Below are 16066 nucleotides of genomic sequence, written 5' to 3' on the forward strand. Positions count from 1 at the left end.
GAGAGAAAGAGCCACACGGCACTCCAAAAGTAAGAGCTTTCAACAGGCCCTCCAGTAAAGAAGTTCAAGGCCTCAGTGATGCCTGGAGTCTTGACTATGCCTATTCAGCCCCTGCTCCCTCATGCTGACAGATTCAAGGCTACCATGAAGTGTGAGGAGGATGTGTGGGTAGAAAGAGTGGGCAGAGAAGACTCCCAAGAATTGGAAACTATGTGAAGAGTAGCAGCCAGCAGCTAATTAGTTTTGGCTCTGAAGTGACCTCTTTGTGTGGCTTGTCCTTCCTGAGAGAGGGGTTAATACAGTGTCATGTCTGCTTTTAGTGGCGTGGTAATTAAAACAATTAATTCCAGGTCCTAAATAAGGTGGCTCCATTTATTTACCTAAAGAGAGAGTTGTCCTCTCTCATTTTCTTTTTCCCCCTCCTACATACTGAATGTCACATCCAAGAAATGAGCAGATTCCTACACTTCACTTCTACACATAGGGCCTATTTAGAGGGAGGAATGATCATTAAGGAAGATTCTAGAATCTAAAGTTGCCCATTTTCCTAAAAGCGGAAGCAAGTTTACTTTGAGATGTTATTATCATAGCTCTTTACTAAGCTCTGCTGGAATATAAAAATCAGTTGATAAAAATAGCTAACAATTATTGTGGATTTAGGATGTGCTGGGCCAAGACTTAGGGATCTTACCTGGTTCATCCCATTCAATCCTCCCTAAAATCTATGAGTTGGATAGTACTGTCTTACTATGATCGTGCCCAGTTCTCCCGAGGAGGAAGCTGGGACCAAGAAAGGTGAGGAGACCAGACCAAGATGATTCAGAGGCAGCATCTGAACACAGGCAGTCTGGCCCAAAGCCCACTGCTCAACCACGATGCTTTCTGTCTTTCAGACTCCAACTTGCCTACGGTCTAGTGAGTACCATAAGACAACTAGGAGAAGAAGAAGGATCCATGTCAAATGACTGGTTTGGGTTGGTCAGGGAAGATTTCACAGAAGAAGGCAGACTGGAACTAGGCTGAAAGTAGACTGAGTTGGAGTCGGTGGAGTATGAAAAGGCTTTCCAGGTAAAGGAAACCGGCTGAAAACTGCTGGTACTAGGTGGCAAACTGAGCGCTTCGGCTATGGCAGAGAGCTCCTGGCAGTCATTCGAGGGATTCCGAGGCATCACACATCTGTAAGAAAGGAAACTCTGTCTTTCTTTTTTTTTTTTTTTTTTTTTTTTTTTGTCTTTTTGCCTTTTCTAGGGCTGCTCCCGCGGCATATGGAGGTTCCCAGGCTAGGGGTCGAATCGGAGCTGTAGTGGCCTGCCTACACCAAAGCCACAGCAATGCAGGATCCAAGCCATGTCTGCGACCTACACCATAGCTCACAGCAACGCCAGATCCTTAACCCACTGATCGAGGACAGGGATCGAACCTGCAACCTCATGGTTCCTAGTCGGATTCGTTAACCGCTGAGCCATGACAGGAACTCCAAGAATAGAAATTTCTACTCTAGTCCCTAACAGGGAGTTATTGGAGTGAATGTGGAGAACTTTAAAATCCTGATTTTTTTTTTGGTGCATGTGAGCCATAGTACAGGGTCACCAGAATAATAAGACAATGGGGCCTGCCATGTCCTCCTCGCTTCCCTTGGGACACCACGCACTCCCCTAGGTTCCAATCTCCATGGGGCTAGCAGAAAAGGCTGAACCTGCCTCTGGCCAGTCCAGCCTGGTTTCTGCTCTGTTTCAGCTTCTCTTCTTGGAACCGGGTGGTTGAATTTAATTCAGGATGTGGCAATAGGAAGCCCTAACACATTCTCCAATTTGGTTTTACCACCAATAAAGCTATCTTGATTTCCATCTGGTTTCTTGTGTCTGTTCTTTTTTTTTTTTTTTTTTTTTTTGTCTTTTTGTCTTTTGTCTTTTTTGTTGTTGTTGTTGCTATTTCTTGGGCCGCTCCCGCGGCATATGGAGGTTCCCAGGCTAGGGGTTGAATCAGAGCTGTAGCCACCGGCCTACGCCAGAGCCACAGCAACGCCAGATCCGAGCCGCGTCTGCAACCTACACCACAGCTCACGGCAACGCCAGATCGTTAACCCACTGAGCAAGGGCAGGGATCGAACCCGCAACCTCATGGTTCCTAGTCGGATTCGTTAACCACTGCGCCACGACGGGAACTCCTCTTGTGTCTGTTCTAATTGATTTGAACTTGGATGACCAAAAAGATGAGCGATTGGTACTCCCCAAACTTCCAACAATAGGAAAGTACTAGAAAATTCCATTTAAAAAGTAGATTAGACATGGTACACCAAGGAGAGCCTTAAAGGCCGATTTAAGAAATTTAGTCATAGCCTACAGGAATCAGTTATTATAATTCTCTGTACAAATGCACTAATGCACACCCACTCACACATAGTGCTTAGCCATAGAGAAAATCACTGCGGGACCTGTTTCCAAATTCATCTCTAGAAATTTGTCATCAAATCCCCATTTTCCACAAATACATTTGCCAAGAGAGGTTGTTATTTTTAAAAGCTAAACTAATATTTTATCCATATGTCTTTCAATCATTTATTGTCCTCCCAGCCAGTTACTGTTTTTTAAAATTATTTGATTGCCAAAGAATATTTCAGCCTATTTTGGAGACTTTAATAAAGCTTTCTCCTACAACTTCAATCTTGACATTAAAAGACACTAATAAGCAATGGTTTGACAAATATCATGTCATTATTTGGAAACAAATGCTTCTATCCTTCTTTCCAAATAATCTACCAAATTATAGTCTTTCAAACGGTCTCATAATTATTAGGTGATTTTTTTCTCCTTCAGATTTACGTGTTTATATTTGAGTGTTAATTTGAAAGTAATTTTGATTTTAAGTATATATTTTAAGCACAGTGATCCAAGTTTTAATCTGAAGCTGAAAATTATTAACTACTTCCTTATATCTCTTACTGCCAACCACCAGCAAATGGGCAAAATTCTTCCCTCTGGGAGTAACTTTTCCAGTATAATCTCTTTATCAAAAGACTTTTCACAAAAACAGGAAGATACGGTTTTCTCCTCAACTGAGAAAACAGTTGTCCCAATCTTTGTAAAATATTCTTCCTATGCCTCTGACCCTTGTAAGATAAAAGAAATGATAGTATGCCTTTGGTTGTCCTGCTCTGGGAAGGAAAGTTGCTGTAGGAAAAAAAAATTGATTTTTTTTCCACTTCTGTCCCTTGAGAACAAGTTATAACTCCAGCTTTTCGAAGTGCAAGAAAAAATAATACACAATTATTAGATTGCTATTTGTCGGACACAAATGTATGGACTTAGTAGAAAACAACTCACCAGAAAAATGAAATACATTTTTAAAAGAATGCTACATTTTACTGCTTCTCTTCTCCTGGCTTCTGGAATGTAACCTCTATCTGACCCACCTCCATTCTAATCATTTTGGCTCTCTTAGTGCTTCCTGAAAGTTCTCTTCTCTTTGCTCTAAAATGAACCACAGAGCCATTTTAAAAGTCTGCATTTTTAAAGTTGATTTGTTTATACACAACTTTATTCCAGAAAGGGTTTAAGATGGTTTAAAAGAATACATAAAATACACCGAGGAATGAGTAACAGAAGAACCAGGAATGAAGTGTGTATAAAATGCCTATACAATTCTAGCTTCTACAATTCTACTTATCCACTTTGAGCGGATCACAAATTTGGCTTTAAGCTTTTTAGCAGGCCGCCAGAAAAGGAAACTTAGTCATATCATTTACAGTGTCTATAAACCAAAAACAAACCAATTACCCAAGCAAAGCACTGGTACTACTAATATTAAGACCAGAAAGACATTTCTCTTGAGAGGCTTCATGAAGGGGTCAGTGTATAACGTAACAGTGTTCTCAGGAGCAACCTAATGGGAGACACAAAGATGAATTTCCCAGGGCTCCTTCTTCAATACAGGCAGATGGCATCACACCAACTTGAAAATCGGGAAAAACAATTTCAGCATGAGTTTGGGGGTTGAGGCGGGGGTGGCACACAATATCATACTGTAAAGGTACTCAGCTCTCTGGGCAGCAAAACCAAAGATACATGTTAGGACAATCGAGTTGAATCCAGTGCCCAGAATGACTCCAGAGAAGTCATGAAACCCCTACAACTGTATGCAGCATTTTTGAGACAGGTGTGTTTATTCTTCTGACAGAGAAAGCATTGTTTATCAGATATTCAATGTACCCAGGTGAAACACAGAAATTAGGGACCATTTCTTTAGAAAATCGAGAGAATTAAACAGACTACAAATCATTCATGCTGTTCAGATACTTCTCCCCACACACACTGCCTAGCTTTTTTTTTCCCCCCTCTGCAAAAAGAACCTTTCTTGTTTCCATTTGATGCCAGGGCTTGGGTGAAGGTTTCAGGGTGGTTAAAAAGTTGCCTCCTGGCTGGAGGACAAGGTTCAGGCAGAGATCTTGATGCGGGGGACAGCAGAAGGGCCCCTCCGATGGCGCGGGGCTCCGGGCTCCGGGGGCTCCTTGTCGTGCTTGCAGGAGAGCTTTTCGAAGAGATATCACCCAGCCCGGCCTGGGGCCCCGATGGCCGGCGCAGGTTGCTCAGGTGGTCACCCATCTTCTTGGTGAGCTTCATCTCCTCCTCCAGGAAGCAGTTCTCCAGGAACCCACAGAGCTGGGTGTCAGCGTTTGCAGAAGCCAGGGCATGCAGATCCAAGAGGGCCTGGTTCAGGCTCTTCTCCAGGGCCGTGGCGGTCTCCACGGCATCCATGCTGGTGCTCCACTCGTCCGGGAACAGTTTCTGCCCTTCCTGGATCACGACGCGGCCGCCCCGCGGCTTCTGCATCTTCATGAAAAGCTGGACGCTTCTTCCCCCGTGCTTCTCCTCAGCCACCTCCCGAAAGAAGCGGCCCACGCCCTCCAGAGCCACGTTCTCGCCTTCAAAGGAGAAGCTCAGAGCGAGGTAAGTGGATGAGGCCCGCAGGTGCAGGTAGATCGGGCGGTGGACGGCGGCCTGCATCTAGGCAGAAGAATTCTGCTGGATGCGGATGCTTAGGGTTAGTCAGCAGTGAGGATGGCTTCTCCGCAAAGTGTGCTATGAGGCGGGTCCAGGAAGCAGGGGATAAGCCTAGAAGATGCTGTAGGAAGTTGCGAGTAAAGGGGCGGGGCTAGAGGGTGGTGGGAGACTCGGGGAGGAGGAGAGAGCCAGAGGTGGGAGCCCCCAGTTTGTTCTGTCCAAATGCTCGTGAAGAAAGAGACTGCGGAGCTGCCAGGTGTATTGTCTCTCAGTTTAGCTTTTCGTAAGAGTTTTAATTCTTTCCTTCCTAATTATTGGATGGGAGTCTATTATTTTGCCCATTTCTTGCCATAATTCCATGATAAGATTAGAGTGTCCAAAGTAAAAATCAGAAGTATTGATGGTGAACCCCCTCCAATCTTCATTTGTGACTTAAAACCCCCTTGTTTCTTTTCTTTTCTTTCTTTCTTTCTTTTTTTTTTTTCTTTGTCTTTTTGCCTTTTCTAGGGCCACTGCCGCGGCATCTGGAGGTTCCAGGCTAGGGGTCTAATCGGAGCTGTAGCCTCTGGCCTACACCACCGCCCCAGCAATGCAAGATCCGAGCCGCGTCTGCGACCTACACCACAGCTCACGGCAACGCCGGATCCTTCACCCACTGAGCAAGGCCAGGGATTGAACCTGCAACCTCATGGTTCCCAGTCGGATTCGTTCTCACTGCACCAGGACGGGAACTCCAAAACTCCCTTGTTTCTTATTTCAGAGACCGTATAACTTGCTTTTCCCCTGCTCCTAATCCCTCATCCAGAGGGTGACTTTGTTAGTTCCGGTTTGCCCAGAGTAGCCTTGTTGCCCTGGCGTAATTATGAATAGAAACCCTTAAATTAATTAATTTTAAAAATAGCACCCCCTTTCATACTCAAAATGGTCCTTGTTAGAAATATACATTACATGGTGACCTTACTGACTGAGGACAAAATCCACACTATGGAGTGTGAAATGGTAGAACTGGCAAGACAATAAACATGGACATAATTCCTTTCCATTTTATTAATCAGACCAGTAAAAATCCCATCATAAATTTTCTATTATTCAGCCTTCATTTTTTTCATTTGTTTTTTTTTTTTCATTTGTTGATGCATTTATTCCTTCAATTAAAAGTTCTGCTAAACACTGTTTATAGGTCAGGTGTTTTGTTAGGTACTGGTGGCTTCCTGTGATTATGTAGATATTCCACCATTAACTGAAGCCTGTCATGTGAATAGGCACTAAAGACGAAAATGTAGATTTATAAATCCTACCAAAATTGAAAAAAAAAAAAACCCATGCAGGGTGAGTTAGCCTTTCTTAGCAGTAAGATGAGGGCAGAACTACATGTTCTCATAAGAGCTTTTCCAGCTATGAGATTCCATGCTTAGCATTTTATTTTCCTAAATACCACTTGCCTAGGGCTGTTTCACAATTAGAACCCTTTCATGCATTTTCTATCAAACAGAAAGGAATATTCTATTCAGGATAAACAATATTTGAACCCCAGAGAGGAGAATTTTGTTCTAAATTTTGGATCTAGTTCTAAATGAAATAAAAATCCATTCGTTTGCAGCTTTCAAATTGTACTTTGTGTTGTTGAAAATTGACATCTTAAATTTTCAAAAGGAGATCTGAAGTCTCCTTTCACTGCTTAAGCTAAAATATGAACATATATCCTGCATGTAAATATAGGATATATTGTCCATTTTTTTCATGAATGTTATCATCCCAGAGTGTTCCTATATTGCATTTGAGGTTTGCAAAAACTGTTAATATTCAGGACTAGCACATTTTTCAATCCTGGAGGGAATTAACTGGGTAAAACAGGAGTAGTTCTGCAGTCTTTCTGGCCTTGGTTCTAGGGCCAAAAAGAGGCTGGGGTAGAGAGGAGGCAGGGGAAACAAAAATTCAAATCCAAGAACAATCCTAGCACATACCTAAATAGGAGATGAATTACACTCGACGCAGTACCTTCCAAATGACTGCAAAGAAAATGATCATTTTCTACCTTGTGCATAAACCATTAATCATCATATTGACCTCGTAACAAGAAAATGCTAAGCTTAGAGAAAACTTCACCATTTAAGAGGCTTTCTATATTGCAGCATGTCAGGCTCATTTAATATATTTCAATTTTCTATACATTTACTTATTCTTGGAAAAGACAAATGCCTATATAAACCTTCTCAGATGAGATGGTTTTCTGCCTTGTGCAAATATTGATAAATCTTTCCCACATTACTTTACAGAGGAGCCAGCACGAGAACTGTACTCTGATGGGTGGCTATGCACATACTTGTTGGAATCGGACTCAGGTGGGCTCCAATCCAAGCTTTGCCATTTGTTACAAGTGTAACCTCTTTGGGCTTCTGCTTTCTTGCCTGTAAAATGGCAATGTTAATAACTCACAACCATGCCGCAAGGATTCAATGACATAATGCATGAGAAAACACTGCCAAACAACTAGAAAGCCCTCAAAAAATCGTGCTGTATCGTCAATCAGTTTTGCAATAAAACTATGGAGACCCTGTCAAACCCTCTTAAGTATCAGAAGCATATCCCAATACGTTTTTGATCCATGTTTCCTCAATGCAGACCTGTTTTGCTCTTCTGTGGCAATGTCCTTTCAAGTATAAAAGCACAGAGGCACAGCTTTGGGTGTCCAAGATCTAATTCATTTTTTAAATTTTTTAAATTTATTTTTATTAGGGTATAGTTGATTTACAGTGTTAAGTCAATTTCTACTGTACAGCATAGTGACCCAGTCATTCATTCATACACACACACACACACACCCCTTCTTTTTCTCTTATTATCTTCCATTATAATCCATCCCAAGAGACTCGATATAGTTCCCTGTGCTATACAGTACGACCTCATCGATTATCCAGTCTAAATGCAATAGTTTGCATCTACCAACCGAAACTCTCCATCCATCCCACTTCTCACCCCCTCCCCCTTGGCAACCACAAGTCTGTTCATCTGTTCTCTATGTCCATGAGTCTATTTCTGTTGTGTAGATAGGTTCATTTGTGCCATATTTTAGATTCCACATATAAGTGATAGCCTACAGTATTTCTGACTTACTTCACTTAGTATGAGAATCTCTCATTGCATCCATGTTGCTGCAAATGGTATTATTTTGTCCCTCTTTATGGCTGAGTAGTATTCCATTGTGTATATGTACCATATCTTCTTAATCCATTCACCTGTCAATGGATATTTAGGTTGTTTCCATGTCTCAGCTCTTGTGAACAGTGCTGAAATGAACATAGTGCATGCATCTTTGGATGATCGTTTTGTCTGGATATATGCCCATAGGTGGGATTGCCAGATCATTCTATATTTAGTTTTCTGAGGAACTGCCATACTATTTTCCATAGTGGTTGTACAATTTACATTCCCATCAACAGTGTAGGAGGCTCCCTTTTCTCCACACCCTCTCCAGCATTTGTTATTTATAGACTTGTTAATGATGACCATTCTGACCACTGTGAGGTGGTACCATATTGTAGTTTTGATTTGCATTTCTCTAATAATTAGTGATGTTGAGCATTTTTTTCATGTGCCTACTGGCCTTCCGTATATATTCTCTGGAGAAATGTCTGTTTAGCTCTTCTGCCCATTTTTCTATTGGGCTGTTTGTTTTTTTGTTGCTGAATTGTATGAGTTGTTTGTATATTTTGAAAATTATGCCCTTGTCAGTTGCATTGTTTGCAAAAGTATGAGCACAGCCAGCTTCTCTAACTTCCCTTGTCTAAGTGAGATTCAGCGATACCCACTGTGGTCCTTTGTGGCCCTGTTAGCTGTGGAAGGAGGGGAGCAGTGCATAGGTGGTAGAGGTCTATTTCTTTTTTCAGCTCTCTAGCCCAGGATTGTCATCCACTACAGCAAGAAACATCTAATGAATGCCTATCTTATAGGAGAGGATAAGACTATAGAATGTGCCATGTGAATAGAGAATTTTTCTCCTCTCCCACTCAAATGTAGACTTTGGAAAGCTTGTACCTTGGGTCAGATTCCCCAGAAGCAGACCTTGAGAGGAGGAATCCTGTGCAAGTGATTTATTGGGAAAGTGCTTCCACAGAGACCAAAAGAGAGTAGGGAAAGCAGGACAGAAGAAGAAAGGAAGCCAAGGAGCAAGGTTGCAATTTTAGGAAGTCTCAGCTTCGTAATCATCTGAGGGAGTAGCTTTGGAGTGTAAATTACACCTAAAGTTTATTTCAACATGAGGCAAGGGAACTGGACTTTTATATACCTGTCCATTGGCTGTGGGGGTCTCTAGGTGGATATAAATTCCTAGGGTCTGTGTACAGGTTGGGCAACTCCAGTAGCCCCAAGGAAAGCTAAAGAAGGCCACAGGTGCTAGTCATTAAGAGGAAGGCACAGTGAGACTGCTTGTGGAGCACATCCGATAAGATCTGTGCAGGGCACGTACAGTTTCCACCACCAACTTGCTTCCCTGATTGATCTTGGAAGGTACTGGAGTGCAGTAGAAATGAGAAACCCCGGTTAGTACCTTTAGCCAGGAATCCAGTGGATAAAATGAAGACTTGGTCATAGTTTTTAACCTATATTTATACCTCTTCGCTACTTGTATTCATAGGGAATGCAGGGGTTTGGGAGCCTACATCTGTAATCTCCTTTACCAGATCTGACAATCTGTCACCCTTTTCAGGGGTCTCATTTGCACATATACCAGGCCAAATCAGACCCAAAGCATTTGCATTTTTTATTAAGCCCGCTAGTCTCACTGACATCATTCCCCATACTGGAACCACACATTGATTTTTTTTTAAATAGCTGCACTCAAGTACTTAAAAGTCAAAACATCCCTAGCAACCCAGAAACTGACAGAATGTGGAGTGGCTGCTTAAGGAGATGTCATCCAAACTGAACTCACCTCAAAACCAATGGTACACAAATACCCAAACTGTCTCTGTGTGCTTGTCATTTTTCTAAAAGGAACTGTAGAGGGGTACAACTTGGTTCTGAGCTCTGCATCTACTTTGGATAAAGGACACTTGGTACCATGCACAGTTATGAAACAGAAAGATTTAGTTCCTCGTTTTCTTCTCCCCAAACATACATACACACATGCACATGCGTGCGTGCACGTGCACACACACAGCCTCCTCTTCATCCAATCTGTGCCATCTGCTAAACTCTAGAGCTTACTGAGAAGCCTGTCCAACAACCCACCCCAGTAGGTCTCCTTGTGCAACCTAACCTCCCCGTGCTTCCTATGGGCACCTCAGACAAGCAGGGGTTCTCAACTGCATTTGAGTTTGTCCCCCAGATGACATTTGGCAATGTCAGGTGACATTTTGGCTTGTCATAACTATAGAGTACTACATCTGGTAGGTTAAGGCCAAGGATGCTGCTGAACATCCCATGGTGCACAGAAGAGCCACTCTTACCCCTCAAAGAGAATTTTCTAGCCCAAAATGTCAGTAGTTCCGAGGTTGAGACACCTTGTGCTAATGGGTAAATGTTGATGTCTTAGTTGGGGTTCACCTCCAAGGCAGACCCTGAGATAAGGATTACTAGTTTATTTGAGAAGTGATCCCCAAAAGCACCAGTAAGAGAGAAAGTAAATGAGATAAGGAAGAGGAAGAAAACAGAGTGTGTTAAAGAGCAAGTTGTTTCAATGGGCCACTAAGACTCAATCCTCCTGGAGAACTCTGGGGCATGTGGCATATGAGGCATATGGCAAAGCTGTCTCGAACAAGGACAAGGAAGCCAGAATATTTATCTTTTAAACCTCATCTGTTAGCTGAAGATGGCTCCCAAGGATGGTAACTCTCTGGCCCTTCTGACCCCCTTCAAGAACCAAAAGAAGGCTCCCTCAGGTAGAGGGTTTGAGGTGCTTGTGGCGAAATCCCAAGGGTATGTAGGGGGTATGTGCGTGCTGAGCAGGTGTGAGTAGGGTACCAACAATGTATGCTGGAGTTGGTCCTCCAAGCAAACATTCATGGGACTATGTTTTCAGTTGCTTTCTCTAAGGACGATGCTTTGGCCAAAAAGTAATCTAATCATGACCACAGTAGATGGCCTAGAAGACAAGCAACAGTGATATGTTTTAGTTAGAAAGACCCTGTCAGAACATGCAATTGGAAAGAAACCATGTGTTCCAATGCATGAATCCCCTTAAGAATGTCTCTGACATGGAGTTACCTCATGGCTCAGTGGAAATGAATCTGACTAGCATCCATGAGGACACGGGTTCGATCCCTGGCCTCGCTCAGTGGGTTAAGGATCCAGCGTTACCGTGAGCTGTGGTGTGGGCTGCAGACACGGCTCAGATCCCACATTGCTGTGGCTGTGGTGTAGGGCAGCAGCTATAGCTCCAATTCGACCCCTAGCCTGGGAACCTCCATATGCCATGGGTGTAGCCCTAAAAAGACCAAAAAAAAAAAAATTGTATTGGGGAAATAACAATTTAAAAAAAAAAAGAATGTTTCTGACAAATAATCATCTAGTCTTTGCTTAAATCTACCCAGGTTATCAGGAACATGTTAGCTCATGGATACCCATTCCATTGTCTGAGTGTGATATGGGAAAACAGAGCCAAGCAGACCTGGGTTTAAGTCTGACCCACTTTGTAAAACTAGGCAAGTTACTTAACCTTTTTGCGTCTTACTCTCTTTAGCTAGAATATCAATAGTAATATTATGTACCTTTTAAGATTACTGTGGGACTTGGAGAAGAGACTTGTGGCTGCCTGATGGGAGGGGGAGGGAGTGGGAGGGATTGGGAGCTTGGGCTTATCAGACACAACTTAGAATAGATTTACAAGGAGATCCTGCTGAATAGCATTGAGAACTATGTCTAGATACTCATGTTGCAACAGAAGAAAGGGTGGGGGAAAAATGTAATTGTAATGTATACATGTAAGGATAACCTGACCCGCTTGCTGTACAGTGGGAAAATAAAAAAAAATAAATAAAAATAAAGAGTTGTGATATGAAAAAAAAAGATTACTGTGAAGATTAAATAAGATAATGTAAGGAGTTGAGCACAACTTCTGGCACACAGTAGGTGCTAAATTAATATTAGCTGCCTTCACTCATTTCCCTTCTCTATCCTCTCAAATCTCACGTGTCAGCTCCCTGCCTCACAGTAACTTTGATCCTTTCCTTCTGGTTCTAAATTCCAGAAGAATATAAAATAAGTCCAGTCCACTTTCCCACTGAGCTGACTTCCCTTCTCCACCAAAGTAGGCCGGCTGCCTTCGCCACTCCTTACACAGCCCGGCCCTGTCTCTCTTCTCCAGTCACTCTCTTCTCCAGAAAGGAATCGAATTCCCTCAAGGAGGCAACTTCTACCCCTTCCTGACCTGGGACAAAATACACTTGGAGATCACATCCTTTTAATTTTGATGCATGTGGATCAAAATGGGTTCTGTTTGGCACAGTGTTCTCTTTTAAGATCAAGAAAAAAAAAATCTGTCTAGTCAGGAAAGGAAGGCACAAGTGATGTTTTTTCTTTCCTTACCATGTTCCATTTTAACTCTTACAAATGTTTCTTCCAACCTACACTTGCCCCTGAACACTCCATGAAGAAAAGGGCTGTTTTTTTTTTTTGGTCTTTTTGTCTTTTCTGGGGCCGCACCCGCAGCATATGGAGGTTCTCAGGCTAGGGGACTAATCGGAGCTGCAGCCGCCGGCCTCCACCACAGCCACAGCAACACGGGATCCCAGCTGCATCTGCGACCTACATCACAGCTCACGGCAACGTCAGAGCCTTAACCCACGGAGCAAGGCCAGGGATCGAACCCGCAACCTCATGGTTCCTAGTCAGATTTGTTAACCACTGAGCCATGACGGGAACTCCGTGTTTTTATTTTTTTCTTTTTAGTGACATACCTGTGGCATGTGGAAGTTCCCAGGCTAGAGGTTTGAGTTGGAGCCACATCCACATCAACGCCAGATTTGAGCCGCATCCGTGACTTACACCACTGCTCACAGCAATGCCAGATCCTGAACCCACTGAGCAAAGCCAGGGGTCTAACCCCCAACCTCACAGATACCAGTTGGGTTCTTAACCTGCTGAGCCATAACAGGAACTCCTATGAATTTTTAAAAGGAAAAATTAACATTTCATAGAAAGAAGCAAGATTCTCATACTGAATAGAGGTGGCCTCTTCTTTCAGAAGGGCTGGCAAGTTGGCCCTTGGTGGTTGCCAAGAGGTGGGTTGGACAGACACAGCTTGAGCTGGAAAGAACATCCAGCCTTGAAATTTGAAGTGGCAACTTTTGCAATGCCACTCTCCCTTTCCCTGCTTGAAGCTCCTGAATGTTCCTTCTGGTCATGCTGACATCTGGCTGGAGAAGAGAATCACCCGGCAAGAGATTTTGCTTTTCGCGATCTATAACATGAGCCCATTTTTGCGTGTGTGCGTGCATGTGTGTGAAGATGTAAAGACACGCCAGAATGTTAACAGTGGTCTGCATCTGTCTGTGACCAATTTGTTACTTTCTACTTTTCTATATTATCTCAACTATTCTGGCAATGAGCTTGGATTTAAGATTACTGCAGAAAACTCAGGAGAAAAAGGCCTGTTTCTATTTTCAAAGAAAAAGGAGAAACCTTGCCCTCCTCTTTCAAGTAGGTCATGTGATCTTGGTCCACAAAGCAATGGACAGGGCTCAGTGGCTCCTAAAGCCAGAGTTGGCTTGATGCATGGCATCCTCCAGCCTTGTGGGTACCAAGCTACTCTGCATCTGAGAAATTAAAATTCAGGAAAATGAAGGGTGTCTCTTTCCATGCCCCCTCTCCTACTCCTTTGCGACTTCACAGGCAGTCCTTCTACCCCCTCATACTCGTTCCTTATTCCCCGCTGGGCCTGGCACTGTGATCGATGCAAAGAGTCACCGATTCTCAAGGGTGATGAAAACTCAGAGATCACTTGATCCCTGTCCTTATCCCCTTGGTCAATGCTTAATAATTACTCCATGAACAGATTAAATTTGGCTCCTGGTCACTTTAGCTGCTCAAGAGGTTTGAGCCACAGAATCAGATGCCCCAGTTCACCCAGATGCCATCCGCAGCCAGTCCCCTTTGCCAATGTCCAGAAATTCAAAGACACAACTCAGCATGTGTGTCTCTACGACTGGGAGCAGAAGAGGCTACTTACCCATGGTGGGACCAGCACGAACAACAAGTCCCATTTACAGCTTTGGGGGCTGGTGACAACTGCGTGTCTGGCATCAGAGCAAATCTCCCCTCCCATGGTCCCCCTGCCCCCTCCTTAGGGTGCACGGACATGGCCGCAGGCCAAAATACAGCACTGTTCCCCAGTTTGAGATAAGGAACTATCTATCTGGGCCTGGTGCTCTACACAAGCACCAGATGGTAATGATTAAAATTAAATTAAATTAATGCTTGACAGTCCATGAAGGGCATAAATTGCATGGCGAGCTGCTTGTCCAATCTGTCATCTTGTTTCCCTTGGCTCGGGTCAACCAACAACAGCAGAAAGCTCCCTCTCTGGGTCAAACAGTAGCTTATTTCTCTGCTATGAAAATGGCTGCTCAGTTTACTAAGTTGCAGTCTCCTAGGCCGCCAAAATCACGATTAAGATGCCTTAAAAGGCAGATAATTCTATCTTTCTGCCACAATCTCCAGTAACCACCTCCCTAACACACCATAACGGCAATTACTGGTTAGAGTTCAGAAACTGGGAAATCTGAGCCTGGCCTAAGAGCACATCACTGCCAAAATCACAAAGCAATTTCCAGCTCTAATGACAGCCTTCTTCATTCACATGATTTCTAGAGCATGGGGGCAGTGCTGATGTGTTATCAAGTTGCAAAAGAATCCACGGTATCACATTTTTAAATCACCCATCTGCCAACTACTCCCTCCCAAAGAACTTTCAGATTTAGGCTTTTGGTCTCCCCCCTGTGTTAGTCAGGGATCAATGTTCCAATATTCACATTGTCCTTCTAGCTACTTACATCCAGAGTAACAGTCTAACCTTTGTACCTGTGCACAAACACCTTGATGACATTTTTGAAATGTTTAGCATATATTCTTTGGTGACAAAGATCCGGTTTTCCAGGAAGAAGCCAAAGAGTAGAACAAGCACCAACAGAGCGATGGAGGCTGGGATGTGCCACCCAGATGGCCCTTAAGGAATGAAACGCGTATTCCCCAGCTGCTGGGAATGCTGCTGGAGGACAGCCTTCAGCTGGTGGCCCACTCTGGAGATTCGACCCCTAGCCTGGAAACCTCCATATGCCGTGGGTGCGGCCCTAAAAAGACAGAAAAAAAAATGTGAATAAGTGAATGAATGAATGAATGATTCATTGCCTGATATCCTAGCTACTTGCTAGTTCTTAGGCTGCCCAGCACTCTCCCTCCATGTCCTGGGAATCGGAGTCCTGCCACGGTAGCATAATAGTCAAGAGCATGGGCTTTGGCGCTCGGCTGACGTGTTCACTTAGTTCACACACAATTACATAGCTCTTAAGCTGTGTCAGGTATGGCTCTTGGTGCTTTATTGATATTAATGCATGTAATGCTCCTGACGGCTGTAAGAGACAACTATTCTTATTCTTCCCACTTTAAAGATGAAGATACTGAGCAACAGAGAGGTTAAGTAATTTGCCCCAGGTCACATATCTAGTCGGAGCTAGAATATGAACCCAGGCACCTGTCTCCAGAATTTCTGCCACTTACCAGCCATATAATTTTGAGTAAGTACCTCTCTGAATTGGTTTCTTTGCCCATAAAAATGACAATGGAGATACTAATGCCTGCCACACGGAGCTGTAAGGCCTGAAATGAGATAATGTGTTCAAATGTTTATTAGCAGGGTCCCTGATCCACATAACTGCTTAATAAAGTAGTTGTTATCATTTTTGTCCCTTACATCCCAACAGACTGCATGGCCTTCCAAGTATTACCCCCGCCTGACTTTTGACCCATCTTGACGGCCTGACCCTTGCTGAAGGCCTTGGATGATATACCTGCTCACATCCTAATGCTCCATGGACAGCCCCAGCATGTGTCACCTGCACCCTTGACTCCAC

The 16066-nt window shown here is 43.5% G+C and overlaps 1 protein-coding gene and 1 pseudogene across 1 annotated transcript in view; both read right to left on the reverse strand.

The window, feature by feature from the left end:
- RPGR (retinitis pigmentosa GTPase regulator) overlaps positions 1 to 16066 on the reverse strand; it is a 283854-nt gene that overhangs the window by 216229 nt on the left and 51559 nt on the right. The gene's annotated exons all lie outside the window — the stretch shown is intronic.
- Positions 2137 to 14262, reverse strand: LOC100511908 (annotated as a pseudogene).

This window comes from Sus scrofa, chromosome X, assembly GCF_000003025.6.
Source record: "Sus scrofa isolate TJ Tabasco breed Duroc chromosome X, Sscrofa11.1, whole genome shotgun sequence".
NCBI classification, from domain to species: Eukaryota; Metazoa; Chordata; class Mammalia; order Artiodactyla; family Suidae; genus Sus; species Sus scrofa.